Source organism: Balaenoptera acutorostrata, chromosome 17, assembly GCF_949987535.1.
Source record: "Balaenoptera acutorostrata chromosome 17, mBalAcu1.1, whole genome shotgun sequence".
Lineage (NCBI taxonomy): Eukaryota > Metazoa > Chordata > Mammalia > Artiodactyla > Balaenopteridae > Balaenoptera > Balaenoptera acutorostrata.
In genome coordinates this window covers 52,961,107-52,975,191 of record NC_080080.1, presented here as the reverse complement: position 1 = coordinate 52,975,191, position 14,085 = coordinate 52,961,107, and the positions used below count along the sequence as shown (strand labels likewise).

The 14,085-nt window shown below is 40.6% G+C and overlaps 1 protein-coding gene across 3 annotated transcripts in view; it reads left to right on the top strand.

Moving 5' to 3' along the window:
- The first annotated feature begins 308 nt into the window (after positions 1–308).
- Positions 309–14,085, top strand: part of CPNE3 (copine 3) — a 44,743-nt gene continuing 30,966 nt past the window's right edge. For 2 of the 3 annotated variants that reach the window (XM_057532035.1, XM_007176106.2), the window contains exon 1: positions 309–440. The gene's annotated coding sequence lies outside the window, so the exon portion shown is untranslated. Of the gene's footprint in view, positions 441–1,007; positions 1,274–14,085 lie in introns of all 3 variants that reach the window. The other variant, XM_007176105.3, reaches the window with a different exon arrangement.

Sequence of the window (14,085 nt, the reverse complement as noted above, 5' to 3'; positions counted from 1 at the left end):
AATGACTCCGATAGTTGCACATTGAAAGCGCTCTAAATAAGAATGATTAGTAGTTAGCATTTCACTACTTTCATGCTGAAGCTGATTCTTTCCTGGTTCAGCTTGCGGTATAAATTTTCTCAAATATAACTTCTTTTATTTTCAGGAATTTATTTTGGTGCACCAAATAACTTACTTAAACGCCTGAAGTCAACTTGGAGTTTTCGGTAAGCAAGCGATCTACGTAGCCCTGAAGCATCAACCTACAGGAACAGATCAGTGTCTACGAGCTCTGGGCAGGCAGTGGCCGGCGTGGGCGGAGCCGGCCTCAGCCCTGCCCCGCCCCGCCCCTCAGCCGGATCCGCCCCAGGTTTCCGTGAATCCCAGGCGGCCGGGAGGTTCCGCGGTGTGTGCCTGTCTGGTCTCTACCTTGGAGCGACTTCTACCCCTTAGACGGAGAGGTGAGTGCGGACTTCTTTCTGCTTTGGGCCCGGGGTGGCGGGGCACCCGCATCCCACCGGTCCCCTGGGGGAGGAGAAGAGTCCGGGTCGGGAGAATCGGGCCCGCAGGCTCCGCGCGACTCGGCCCGCCCTGTCCTCGCGCTGGAAGTGCATCCTGGGCTACGCGCGGCCAGGGATAGGCCGGGGCGCGTGGGGCCTCTGGATCCGCTGGACGCGAGGTCGGCGGCCTGCCTAGACCCAGGGTTGCCCCGCGCCTCCCGGTGTAGCCAGCGTTCCGGGCTCAGCTCCGGGCCGCGAGGCGCATCTTGGACCTGGTGCTCGTGCACCTGGGCGGGCGGTGCCCGGGATCCTCCAGGCGGGGCGTCAGGCCTGCGGCCCAGGGAAGGGTGACACGCCCAGAAATTGCCGCAGCTCCTAGCCGGGAGAGGTACTGGGTCACGCGCCCCGCTCTGCGCTTAGCGAATACCCAGAGGAATGGGGTGGGCCTCAGAGTAGGCGATGGTTCCAGGGGAAGCTGCTAGGTAGGTGGGGTGGGCAAAGGTGATTCTTGATTTTGGTGTAAAGCAGGAGGTTGCGAGATGGCGTATCCTAGCGGCTCCAGTTCAGGCTCCAGCTTCGAATTTCTTCTGTTTGGGGCTCACTGCAACCAGGGGCGTGGAGGAAGTGCGGTTACATTAGTTTTGCAGTGCCGGAACCTCTGGGAGACCGAGCAAGCCTACCACTGACGTTGTGCTTGATGATGATCCACAATTTTTGCTTATCCTTGGTGTTATCTTTTCGTGGCTGCCTCTATAACTGATAATCAAATAGAAGGAAGGGCGGGATTGAACGCAGTGAGTATTGATTACAGTATCCCACAAGCATTGCTCGACAACTTTTATATATGTTAGCTCATTTAGTGCTCACAACTGCCAACTTAAGTGGTACTGCTATTCCATTTCATACTCGAGGAAACTCAGATTGAATAATTTACCAAACTGCACAAATGGTTAAGTGATAGCATTAGAGTTGAAATTCAGATCTGTTTGATTTGTGAGCACAGGCTTTATGGCTTAATGTAAAGAAGATTATTACTCTTTGGGATAAGATGGATACCTAGGTATGAGATCTATACTTTGAGATTTGTTAGCTGTATGACCTTGAGCAGGTTACTTAATGTTTTAGGGCCTGTTTCTGCATATGTAAAATGGAGATAAAATACCTCCTATGTCATAGGGTTGTTATAAAGATTAAATAAGATCATTTTTGGACTACACTTAGCAAAGTGCCAGGCACATAGTGGTAAGCTATATATAACTACATATATCCTGCTTTTGTCTTTAATTGAGGACAGCAAACTCCAGCTCTGAGTGCTGCCAGCTAGAGCCAAACACAATTTGTGTGGGCCTAGAGCATAGGTAGAGGGAGGCAGAAAAGGATAAGAAAAGAATGGAGAACTGAGAACAGGTGACATGTATGATGGCAATTATGGGCACATCAATAGATTAATCTATGGTACCCAGGGCCACTCTTTTGCCTTTGTGAGAATTTTTAAAAAGGCAGTTCCTTTTAGCTGATGAATTGGAGAAATGCATCCCACTCTGGGCTGAAGACATTCTGAGACGTAGGTGTCTGGGACTGGACCATGCTGAGGCTCTCTGCCTCTGATGGGGAGCTGCATTTCAGCACTGCACAGCATTCAGCACAGTGCCTGGCATAACCCCACAGTCAAGTGTGCAGTTCTCTTTCAGGATTTCTTCTCTCAGGTTGAGCCCCTAAGAAAGGAGAAGGACAGGAGATTTCAGGACGGGGGAAACAAAATGGTTTTTTGCCTTTTAAGGGTTGCTTAATGACTGAACACCTCTTCCTAATTTTACCTATAGCTGTGAACACTTTATAGACAATGGTCTTCATTTCCACATAAATTTAAGGCAACCTAAGTATTACATATTTTTATATACTCTTTACAGTGGTATCACTCTTGCCCTGAATATTTCCTTTGTAGCCTGGATTCAGATACCCAATTCATACTGTACCCTAACTCCTGTCAATTTTTGGTATAGCTTTAGACATAGTGTTCCTTGCCCTCTTTCTTTCTTGGTGATTGCTGTGCTTTTTTCCTACTATTAGAGTTTTCTTTTCTCTTTCTTTTTCAGAACTTTCTTTAGCCAGTGATTTATTATGCTAGAAAGTATGCCTGTCAGCAAAACCAAGAGAGTGTAGGATGTGAAATATGATTAAATAACATTTGACCTTCAAGGATTTGTGACGAGCCACCACTGCTCATCAAAAGCATGATCTTTTAGGTGGATCTTTTAGCAAGGATAAATACTACTTTCATTGGCGGCACTCAACAAGTTTGAAGAGTCCAAACTTGGCCATTCCTTTAAAGTACCCGTTATTACCTACAGGCCAGCTTCCTTCCCACCAATATTTTCCCTTCATGTTCTTACTTACCTTATAAGGATTGCTAATCGGGTTAAAGTCCAAACAATTAGGTAGAATACTTGGTAGAAGATTTATTAAAAGACTGGCTAGAAGGAGGTTTAAATTAGCACCTAAAAGTAAAGTATCATAGATTTTATTTGACTACATTATTTAAGTTTCTAATATGATGATCGAAGGCAGACATTATGTATACGTTTTTATTTATTTATTTATTCAATTGAAGTATTACAATATGAGGAAGTGCTACTAAATTGAAGTACTACAATACTATGTTAGTTCTAGGTGCAACAGTGATTTGATATTTTTATACTTTACAGAATGATCACCGCTCTACTTTTTGATAAGATTATGATAACTACATTTAAGCCAGTTATGCTGGTTTAAATGTATTTGAGGAAGTTGTGGGGGGAGGGTATTGGGCTTCTTTTGGAGAGACTGTTTATTCTTTTAATATATAACAGCTTATGAGTATGCAATCATAATTTTTAAAAAGACATTAAAATAGTCAATGTAATAGTCAAATTTACCAATATAAATTAGATGGATAGTATACTAACACTGTTTCTCCATGAAAAATGTGACATACTACATACTCATCTTGGCAAATAATTTTGAAATGTCCTCTTACCAAGTGGATGTATTATGTCCGGTTCCTGTGAAAATTACCAAAAGCAGCAGTGTGGTTGCAATATGCATTGTCATCAGGCTACTTCAATACTCTGACCCTAAGGTGATAGTAGATGTTAAAATAGATATCTGCAACTGTAAGGAGAAATTTGTCTGCTCCCTCTCCCCCCTTTCTTGGTATTTGGCTTACTTTATAAAAATACACAACTTAAATACATATGACACTCTCTATATTAGACACACAACTGTTAGGTTTAATATTTTCAGTTATTTCAACTGAAAGCAAATATGTAAATTACGTCTTAAGAGCAAAGGGTTTCTTTAGAGATTCTGCGTTCCCGGTCCACCGGAAGAACACCCCTTGAGCGATCCATGCAGGAAGCTCACCCAAACCTCCAACTTTCCAACAGGTCATTTCACCAGCAGGGCCTGTATCGCATGGCTTCATAATGCACTGCTTGTTAGACACAATCTAACTTATCCACACCCCAAGTTTAAGCTTTTGTCTTCCCTAGAAACACTTAATGGAAAAACCAATGTACAATCTGCTTAGGGGTCAGAATTTTTTAAAAAGAAGGGAAAATTTAAAAAAGTATTTTTCAATGGTGTTGTCAAAATAAGTTGATAAAATACTAAAATGACGCTCCACCTTCAATACTTCTTGCTCCCCTTCTGTGCTTTGTTTTTCTCTTTAGCCCTTACCATCACCTATCATACTATATATCTCCCTACAGTGTAACCACATGAGGGCAGGGATATTTGTCTGTTTTGTTCATTGTTGACTCCTAATCCCTTAGAACAGTGTCTGACACACAGGCATTCTGTAAGTATTTGTTGAATGAGTGTTGAGTGAATGAATAGTACTATTAAACTGTTCATGATTGGGAAATATAAAGCGATTTGCCAGAAAGTTAAAAACAGCTGGAATGTGTATGCTAAGCAACCATAAAATGAATATTCTTGAAATCAGGAAATGTATAAACATCTCAACAGTTCTTTCTCAACATACAAACTTTTAAACCTTGAGGACAAACCAAGCTTTTAAACTCTGTAATTGTTGCAGTTTTGAGTGGAAAGAATTTTCATGTCATTGTTCACCATGAACTAGAAAGGAGCATGTAGTGTTAAAATGTGAAATGCCTGTCTTGCCCAATTAGATAGTACATGTGCCCAACTGAGAAGAGGAGGAAGGGAGCCAAGTTTTAGAAAGCATTCTTTCAGAGTTGGGCATAGTTGGATAATAAGGGTAGGTGAGACATTCTGATTTCTGGTCCAACATCTGGGAGATTGCAGAAGGTGGGAAGTTCTTAAAATGCCCTGAGGGGAATGAGAACCCCAAGGGAATTCAATCTCAGCAGGTTGCTGTGCCTTAATATAATGTCTAACTGCCTGCTGCACAGCTGGCCAGTAGCTTTACTGAGTCTTTATTGTAACTTAACAAAATTTTCAATTGAGCATCCTGGAATTTTCTCCTAGGGGATGCAGCTCTGATTTTTATCAAGGCAGTTTTTGGTAAAAGATGATTCACTTAAGTAGGTAAGGTATGTACTGTGTAGCTAACTTTGCCAAGATGCATGTTTCATAAGGTGAGGCAATACTGAGATGTTGTCACTGCTTCTAACTTTTATTAACACATCACTCACTGCACCTATGATGAACTGTTCATTTGATATGCTTGAAAATATAATGTTACATTTCTAAAATGTATATACAGCAGCCAAGAGATTAGTAAAGCAGTATAACCTGAAACACATGTTAAGTAAATTCTGTAGCCTGCTATGAATCATAGAACAGGTGAGATTTCATAGAGAAATCAAGGAAGGGGCCTTAGTTGATTGCTCACTTTGTAGCAATGAGGACAGGGTAGAACTGCACTTACTCCTTGTGTTCAAGGAAAGAAAAGAGTGATCAAGTGTCAACACTTTAATATTAACTCCTGCTGTCTCCAATTCTGCATGTTCAGGTATCAGCAATAGATCTATTTAGATTTTATTCAGTATAATTGAAGAATCTGGAAATTCATTAAAAAAACACACAGTGGCCAAAAGCTGATTCCCTTTGCTGCCATGATATGAACTGAGAGTTTAATAATGTGAGATTCCATGGGTGGTAGTAAAATTTACTTCCTTACTATGCTGCATGTACCTAATAGACTGGGCCCTCTGTTTTGTTTGTTGATTTGCATTATTTTTTCCAGTCATCTTGGGTTGGGGGATTGAATAACAATTTCAGGCAAAGGTACCTCCTTCAGTGGGAGAGTAACTGAATAAATATTTTTTTCAGATACAACTTTTTCAATAGTGGGAGATAGAGGCTGAGTTTGGAAAAGTTTATCCTTTTCCTTTTATTTCTCTTCTTGGTGATTATAAACTTTCTCTTCCCCCTTTAAAAAAATTTTTGTTCCTACTCCTTTACTACCAGTTCCTAAACAAGTGTTATGTTCACTGTAATTAAATTAGGGTCATAGAACACTAACTGGAAGCAGCCTTACAGGTTAAAATGATTGACTCACTCTTAGATTTAATGATTGAAAAAACCCGAGGCCTAGAGAAGCTGCAGCACTTACCCACCTATGGTGTGACTGACGCAGAACTGCAGTCCAGTTTTTCTGACTCCTGAGCCAGTGACCTCCTGTGGTCCCTTTTGCACATTGAAAAGAAAGCGTGCCCTTTTCTCTGTTTTTTGTGCTTCTGTACGTGACCTAATTCCGTATCCCCATCGCTAGTATCCTGTGGTAGGGATTAAGTAAAAATGTGGGCATCACTGTCTTCTGAATACTGGTCAAACGTAGTGTAATTTTCTTTATTGTAAGTTTTTCGATATCAGAGTCTTGGATATTAAATGTGGTGTGTTCCTGAGAATTAGTTTTGCTCCCTTAAGATGGTCCAGCAGTGCGCTCAGAGAACACTGAGATCCAGTGACCCCCATGTAGATCTGTGTGTGTGGAGACTCTCTAGCACAGAGCAAATACTTTCTTAGCCTTAAGTAATTTACAATCTAATGGGCTCTCTTGAAGAGGAACTGGGAACTGCTGTGATGTAACTATAAACCATTCAGCTCTTCTACTCCTTTGGCAAGCTACTGTTATTCTGGTTACATTTGTTTAAGAAAGATAGTGATAGTTATGGTATAAATATTAATCTTGTAATTTTAAGATCCTATTCATTAAGTTGTATCAGGCTGAATATTACATTTGATATACTTACTAAAAAGTCATAAGGAAATTAATTAGAGAATATTGCTGTTATATTAAGTAATGATTAATTAGAGGCTCTAGTGCCCTCAGGGCATTCTGGCATGAGGGGGAAAAAAACCTGGGTTCTTGCCCTGGCCTTGCCGCTTATTATCTTGTTTATGTTGGGTAACTAATTTAACCTTTTTGGAGAAATTCATTTTTTTAATAGACACTATGCATTGTTTTGAAAATTACAATGTGCTGAAAATTATGAACATATTTTGGGACAATCCAGATATTTGCATGGTTAGTATTATAGTTATAGCTATGATGTATTGACCTCTTACCATATAGTAGTTCTCCTTAGCCTGGCCAATTCTCTAGGGTTTTTTGGTAAAGCACAGAATATAATATATTATTTGGAAGCACTTTGAAAATTGCAAAAAGCAAACCCCAAAATTATCCAGATGTATGGAATTAACTATCTTTCCTTTCCCTCTTTCCTCCCTTTCTCCGTTCCAACACTCTCTACCTTTAAGTTTAAGGGGAAAAAAAATCCAGTAGCAAGTGACAATATGAATGCAAATTCATTTGTAATGGAATATAGTTTTACTCCTTGGCTTCTGAGGATTAAAAACCTCTGAGGCCTTTTGTTCTCTGTCTGCACCACACAGTTTTATACTTCTATGTATACAGAGATAGCTAGGTATTTATTTTGCCTTTTTTTTGCATCCCTCCACCCTCTGTATTTACAACGCATAGAAGATATTCAGTGTTGAGTGATTGGATCACCTGATACACTTATAATGAGCACTAAGGTCTTCTATTGTTGTATCATGCCCCTCACCCTCATCCTTAGCATAGTAATGGGTATACAGTAACCTCTTTTTTTTTTTTTTTTTTTTTTTTTTAAAGGATTTTCTTTTATTTATTTATTTATTTATTTGTTTATTATTTTTGTCTGTATTGGGTCTTCGGTTCGTGCGAGGGCTTTCTCCAGTTGCGGCAAGCGGGGGCCACTCTTCATCGCGGTGCGGGGACCGCTCTTCATCGCGGTGCGCGGGCCTTTCTCTATCGCGGCCCCTCCCGTTGCGGGGCACAGGCTCCAGACGCGCAGGCTCAGCAATTGTGGCTCACGGGCCCAGCTGCTCCGTGGCATGTGGGATCTTCCCAGACCAGGGCTCGAACCCGTGTCCCCTGCATTAGCAGGCAGATTCTCAACCACTGCGCCACCAGGGAAGCCCTTTTTTTTTTTTTTTTTTTTTTTTTTTTAATTTATTTATTTATGGCTGTGTTGGGTCTTCGTTTCTGTGCAAGGGCTTTCTCTAGTTGTGGCAAGTGGGGGCCACTCTTCATCGCGGTGCGCGGGCCTGTCACTATCGCGGCCTCTCTTGCTGCGGAGCACAGGCTCCAGACGCACAGGCTCAGTAATTGTGGCTCACCCGCCTAGCTGCTCCGCGGTATGTGGGATCTTCCCAGACCAGGGCTCGAACCCGTGTCCCCTGCACTGGCAGGCAGATTCTCAACCACTGCGCCACCAGGGAAGCCCTACAGTAACCTCTTAATATATACACCTGTTGGTTTGACTTGGGACTTCCAAGTAGTGTAGCAGCTCTTGGATTTACTGACATATTACCCTTTTCCCACTTTTTTTAGGAGGGGGATACCTATTACTGTTGTGAGCCACACAATTTGAGAAACACTGTAGGCATGTACTGCTGATGTTGCTGGGCCGCATTCCAGCTACCCCAGGGTGACCCCAGCTCGCTTTCAGTGGAGGTCATGCAGGACACACTATGGATAGCAATTAGGGAGTCATGGTATTAGAAGCAGAAGAAACCTTTGAGCACATTTTAATATTGCCAAACTTCTCATTTTGTAGCTAAAGACTGATGTTTACTAAAGGCATTGGTGGATGGGCACCGACTTTTCCCTCCCAATTGTTTTAGGGCAAATAATGAGTCATTGTCACTGGTCACTGGTCCCCACGCAGCAACTATGAAGTAGCTCAGATAAATAAACTCTACTGAGAGAATTTAGGAAAATTACACTTATGTATAGTCAAGGCTGGCTACTTTGGCAAATTCATTTTATGTAAATCCCAGAGGCTCTTTTATTATTGTTTCAAGAAGCTTTTTATAAACAAGGATGAAAAAAGTGCTTTGTGTCTTACTATTTAATAATAGGCCATCAATGCTGAGACAGTCAATTAAAATATTTGACTACTTAATAAAATAATAATTGCTACAATTCGTAGTGTGTCATATATGCTGAGCATGCTGCAAACCTGTCATTATCAGAGGTAGCTGCTTGGGTAGGCTGGGGCAGATATAGACAGAGCCATAAATTCTAGGTGTAGCTGATTGGACTAGGGTACACCCTGGGCAGCCAGTAATGATTTTTTTTTTTTTTAATCAGAAGTGATAAAATCATAATGTGAATTGAAAGAAAATGGCAGTGGGAATAGCAGTTGGGAGACTATTACAGTAGGCAGGTGAGAGCTACAGAAGACATGATGTAGTTGTGACTGTGGGTATAGGGAAGGTTCTGCACCTCCGCATTGGAGAGATTTGGGGTTGTAGTAGGCAGAATCTCCTTTACTGAAGAGATCTAAGGAGTGAGTCTAAGGGAAGATGGGAAAAGAGGTAGCAGACAGGACTTGAGGATTTTCAGCTAGGGCATGGGAATAACCATATGCCTTAAATTTCACACATCAGGTCCTACTTCAGATATTAGGTCTTAATTTTTAATTCCTTTGAATTATCTGTGTTATGTTGATTCAGGAAAGTTAGGGTGACTGGGACAATGGTTCATACACTTTCTAGGGGTTAATTGCATTTAGAAACCAAACAATTCTCCAGTGAGTAATCTATACAGTAGAGAAGCTGTTGTCTAATCCTAGAGGCTATTTCTGTCTTTTCTCTCCATCATCCTGCTCTTTGAGGAGTGAAATACATAGAATTGCTCTTTAGTTGCACATGCATTCCTCTGCCTGGCCACTCATCCCAGCCAAATCTCCTATTTTCCATACTAAAGGGTATAAAACATTTGTTTTGTTTTCTTCCATCATAAAAGAATACCTATTGCTCTTTTAAAAACTGGTTATTTTAATATAATAAAAATTATCCTGTGCTGGATAATTACTTAGAAAGGAAATGAAAATCTTCATAAATGTTGCTATTAAGAACATTTCAGACCCAAGTGTTTATGTAATTTCTTCCATTTGCCATTCAGCCATAATGGGTTTCTAGATAAAAATGATGCTGCCCTAAGAGTCATTTTCAGTGGGGGATTGCTGCTAACAGAGGAAATTTGTGTCCCGGCTACAATGCAGTAATGTAACTGTCAGCAATTTACTAAATAATCAGGTGTGCCTGGCACGTTATTTTTGTAGCTCTTGTATGAGCATGGTTAAGGAAAAAAAATAATGCTCTTCTGATGTGTTGTGTCTCTTTGCTATGAGACTGACATTACACATAGGTATTATCTTCATTCTCTGTTCTCCATCCTTGGAAATTTGAGGGCTTTCTGGCTGATAGTAGAGAATTCTTTACATGTTGTTTTGTGGGAGCCTTAGAGGTCCTTGCTCATTCTAAGTCCCTCCGCAAGGTACTGCATTATCCATGCAGCTTACGAGACTCTAAATTACCTTATGCAAAAGAAAAAAAATTACACAATTAACATTTATTCCATAGATTCTGTGTTAAATATGAAAAGCAAGATGCCTGGCACATGTCAGATTTGTGAGTTCACTTGCAGTGTCTTTATTTTTACTGATGAGGAAATCTAGGTTCTGAAAGTAACCTATACGAGGTCACACAGCTAGTGCCAGATGCAGGATTTGACCCAGGTATGTATTGCTCCAAATTTGATCTTGTTCTGTACTGTAGTAATCTGTTACTATTAATGCAGCAGTAATTCAAACAAGGGACTTGGTGTGGGTTGGAATAATTGGGAAACATGGAATGGAATAATAAAAAATATGAAACATGGGATAGATAGGAGAGGATCAGACCCTGGAGGCAGGTAGTCTTAAAATAAAAATTATAATAATAATAATGATGATAAAACAACTTTTACCATGTTCTAGGCACTGTTTAAATGTATTAATTCATTTAGTCCTTACAATAACCCTATGAACAGTTATTATTTTCATTTTGTAGATGAGGAAACGGAGAGGTTAAAGCTCTTGCCTAAGGTCACACGTTAAGCCAGTGGTGGGATCCAGATGAGAACTCAGCAGTTTGATTCCAGAGCCTATGAAATGAGGCAATGAAGAGGAAGGGGCCAATCAAGGGAGGATGCTTCAGGGCTGAAAACAGTAGATGTAAAACAGGGGAAAAGTAATCGTGCATAGGGATGGGGTGAAGGATATAGGTTTGGGAGTACCTTATGCCAAGTGGATGGCTGAAGCCTTGAGAGGGGTCAGGTCAAAGAAGTAAAGGTAGACAAAGGTCAGGAGGTGACAGAGCCTAAAGGGATGCTCGCAGTTTCTTGGATGGGAGGGGAAGAGGTACTAGTCAAAGGCAGAGAAGAGGAGAATTAGGCATGCACAATCTAAAGGAAGAAGAGATTGAGGATGAGGCCCCAGTGTCAATATGCCAGAGACTTCCTGGATGTGCATAGCTTCAAAGTCCCTGGACCATTGTCTCTGTGCTTTTGAGTTTTGAGGTATCTCCCCTTTCCTACTAGTTTCTTCTTGCCTCTTATTATGTTTTTAGCACTTTTTCTTTTTTCATAAATCAAAATGAGAAGGAATGGTGATTGTATTCACACTATTATTTCAAATGCCCTCTAGTATTGTATATATTTCAGAAAATAAATAACTAATCATCTGAATTAAATTGGTGTGAAGACATGCTAATTTTGGTAAATTCTGTATTTTGCGTATTACTGGATGAAGAGACTTTCTTCATATGTTGGAGTGTTCTAAATTCCAAGATAAAATTAGAAGAGGTTTGACACAAGTGACATTTTATTTAATTTTTATTTTTTTTGAATTTTATTTTATTTATTTTTTTATACAGCAGGTCCTTATTAGTCATCCATTTTATGCACATCAGTGTATACATGTCAATCCCAATCTCCCAATTCATCGCACTACCCCTCCCACCCCCCCCCCCGCCACTTTCCCCCCTTGGTGTCCATATGTTTGTTCTCTACATCTGTGTCTCAGTTTCTGCTCTGCAAACCGGTTCATCTGTACTATTTTTCTAGGTTCCACATATATGCGTTAATATACGATATTTGTTTTTCTCTTTCTGACTTACTTCACTCTGTATGACAGTCTCTAGATTCATCCACGTCTCTACAAATGACCCAATTTCGTTCCTTTTTATGGCTGAGTAATATTCCATTGTATATATGTACCACATCTTCTTTATCCATTTGTCTGTCGAATTTATTTTATTTACTTTTATTTTATTTATTTTATTTTAAAATAAGCCATTTCATCCTGTTATCCCCAGTTTGAGAACTTGCAGTAGTGCCTTATTACGCACCTACTGAGTCCTTCAACCTGGCTCTCAGGACACTCTAAACTTGCCCCGCTTTCTGTCTTGCTTGGCTTTCCCCGACACAGATGCTCGCTTCTCTTGTCTTGTTCTTTCCTGTCCCTGTGCTGTTTCCCTCTTCACATGTTTAAATGAGATTTCAAAGCCCAGGCAGTGTTAGTCTCACCTGCACTCTTAATACTGTTAATTCTCCTCTGTCTGCTTTATTGATTTCTCCTTGACCTTAGTATCTTTCTTACAGGTTGTCAGTACTGTGTATTTTACCACTTAATAATTTTGATGCATGTAAAGTGGCCAAAAAAAAAAAATCTGACTTCATAGTAAAAGGCCATAGTAGTTTTAGTCTTACTTCAACATCCCTACGTAGGGAATTTAGGAAGCAAATTGGGAATTTGTGAAGTTTGTTGCTTATTAGGGAATAATTCTCTTCTCAGGTGAAGGGACATACATATATCATGGCTTTTAAAAGGAATTTTTAGCTACTAAGACTACAAAACCTACCTTATTATTCTGTTTAATTTAGGAATCTTAAATGCTAGTATTGGATTTTTTGACACATCGAGGATTGCTGCTGTTTTTAGAGTCTAACAGAGTATTTAGTTTCCATAAGATATGAGTTGTTTTTTGACACTGCCAAAGAGCTCTTCTAATAGTGATGCTTATTATTTCAGAACTGATCACACGTTTTGTACAGCACAGAAATCCTGTTTGAATATAACAAGATGATGAGTAGATTTGTTCCTGTAGTCCCAGAATGTCAGCTAAATCTCAGAGTGGAAGACTAGGGCACTAACTACTCCACATTCTAAGGATGTTGCCAGCAGCTCAAGGGGAGGAGGTACCTTTCTGCCTCCAGAACCTGCAACCTCCACTTTGCTTTAGACAGCTGGCTAAGTGGACTTCCAGCTGGGGCATGTAATGCCTACTTCCTCTTCTTGGTGACACCTGCAGGCCCTTTCTTTCCCTGGGTTCAGGAAGGAAAGTAGCTCACCCTCAACACTGCATCATCTCTCAGGGCTAGTCCCCAGCTAATCCGCCCTCTCCCCAGTCCTCTTCATATAATGATTGGAGGTTGGGGCAAGGGGGGCTGGGTGAAAGTTAGGCTAACTCTGGTGTTTCTTAGCAAGTCTTGACGAAAGATGAGCCATGCCTATTTGCTGGATGCTCTCTGTAGAAAGGGTTTGTCAACCTTGTCTGCACGTGGAAATCATCCAAGGAGCCAATGCCCAGGTTACACCCTAAACCAATTAGATTACATCTCTTTGAGTGGGACACCAGCATCAGTGGCTTTGAAAGCTCCCCAGGTGATTCCAAAAGCAGCAAAGCTTGAGAACCACTGCTGTAAAATGTGCGGGGATGGGGTGAGGAGAGGAGGGGTGTTTGGGGTCTTTTATTCCCCAGGCTTGGGTCTTAGCCAGAATTTCCTTGAAAATGGCAAATATCTTACTCAGTATCTTGTCAAATAAGGATAAAATTAAGATTGAGGTTTAATCTGTTTTGTTTTGTAGCAGAAGGCTATATTTAAAAGAAGGGTCAAGATTATACTTGGACTTTTTCTGAATGGTAAAATTTGTAGTGATGAAAAGATTAATATGTCTTTTTTGCCATCTTCAAAGCTTCATTTTATTGTCACACAGTAAATGAGTTTTATCCCAGCAAGAGAATCTGACTGAAGCAATATCACTGGCATGGGCTAATAAGACATCTGAATTGCCTGGAAGCACGTATAACAAAGTCTTATTCTAGCAAGTTCACTCTGTTATCCTATTCTGACAATTTGTCTTAAGAAATCAGATATTTCATTAGGAATGTATGTGCCTCTTTTTTTTTTTTTTTTTTTTTTTTGGCCATGCCGCGCAGCTTGCAGGATCTTAGTTCCCTGACAGGGACCGAACCCAGGCCC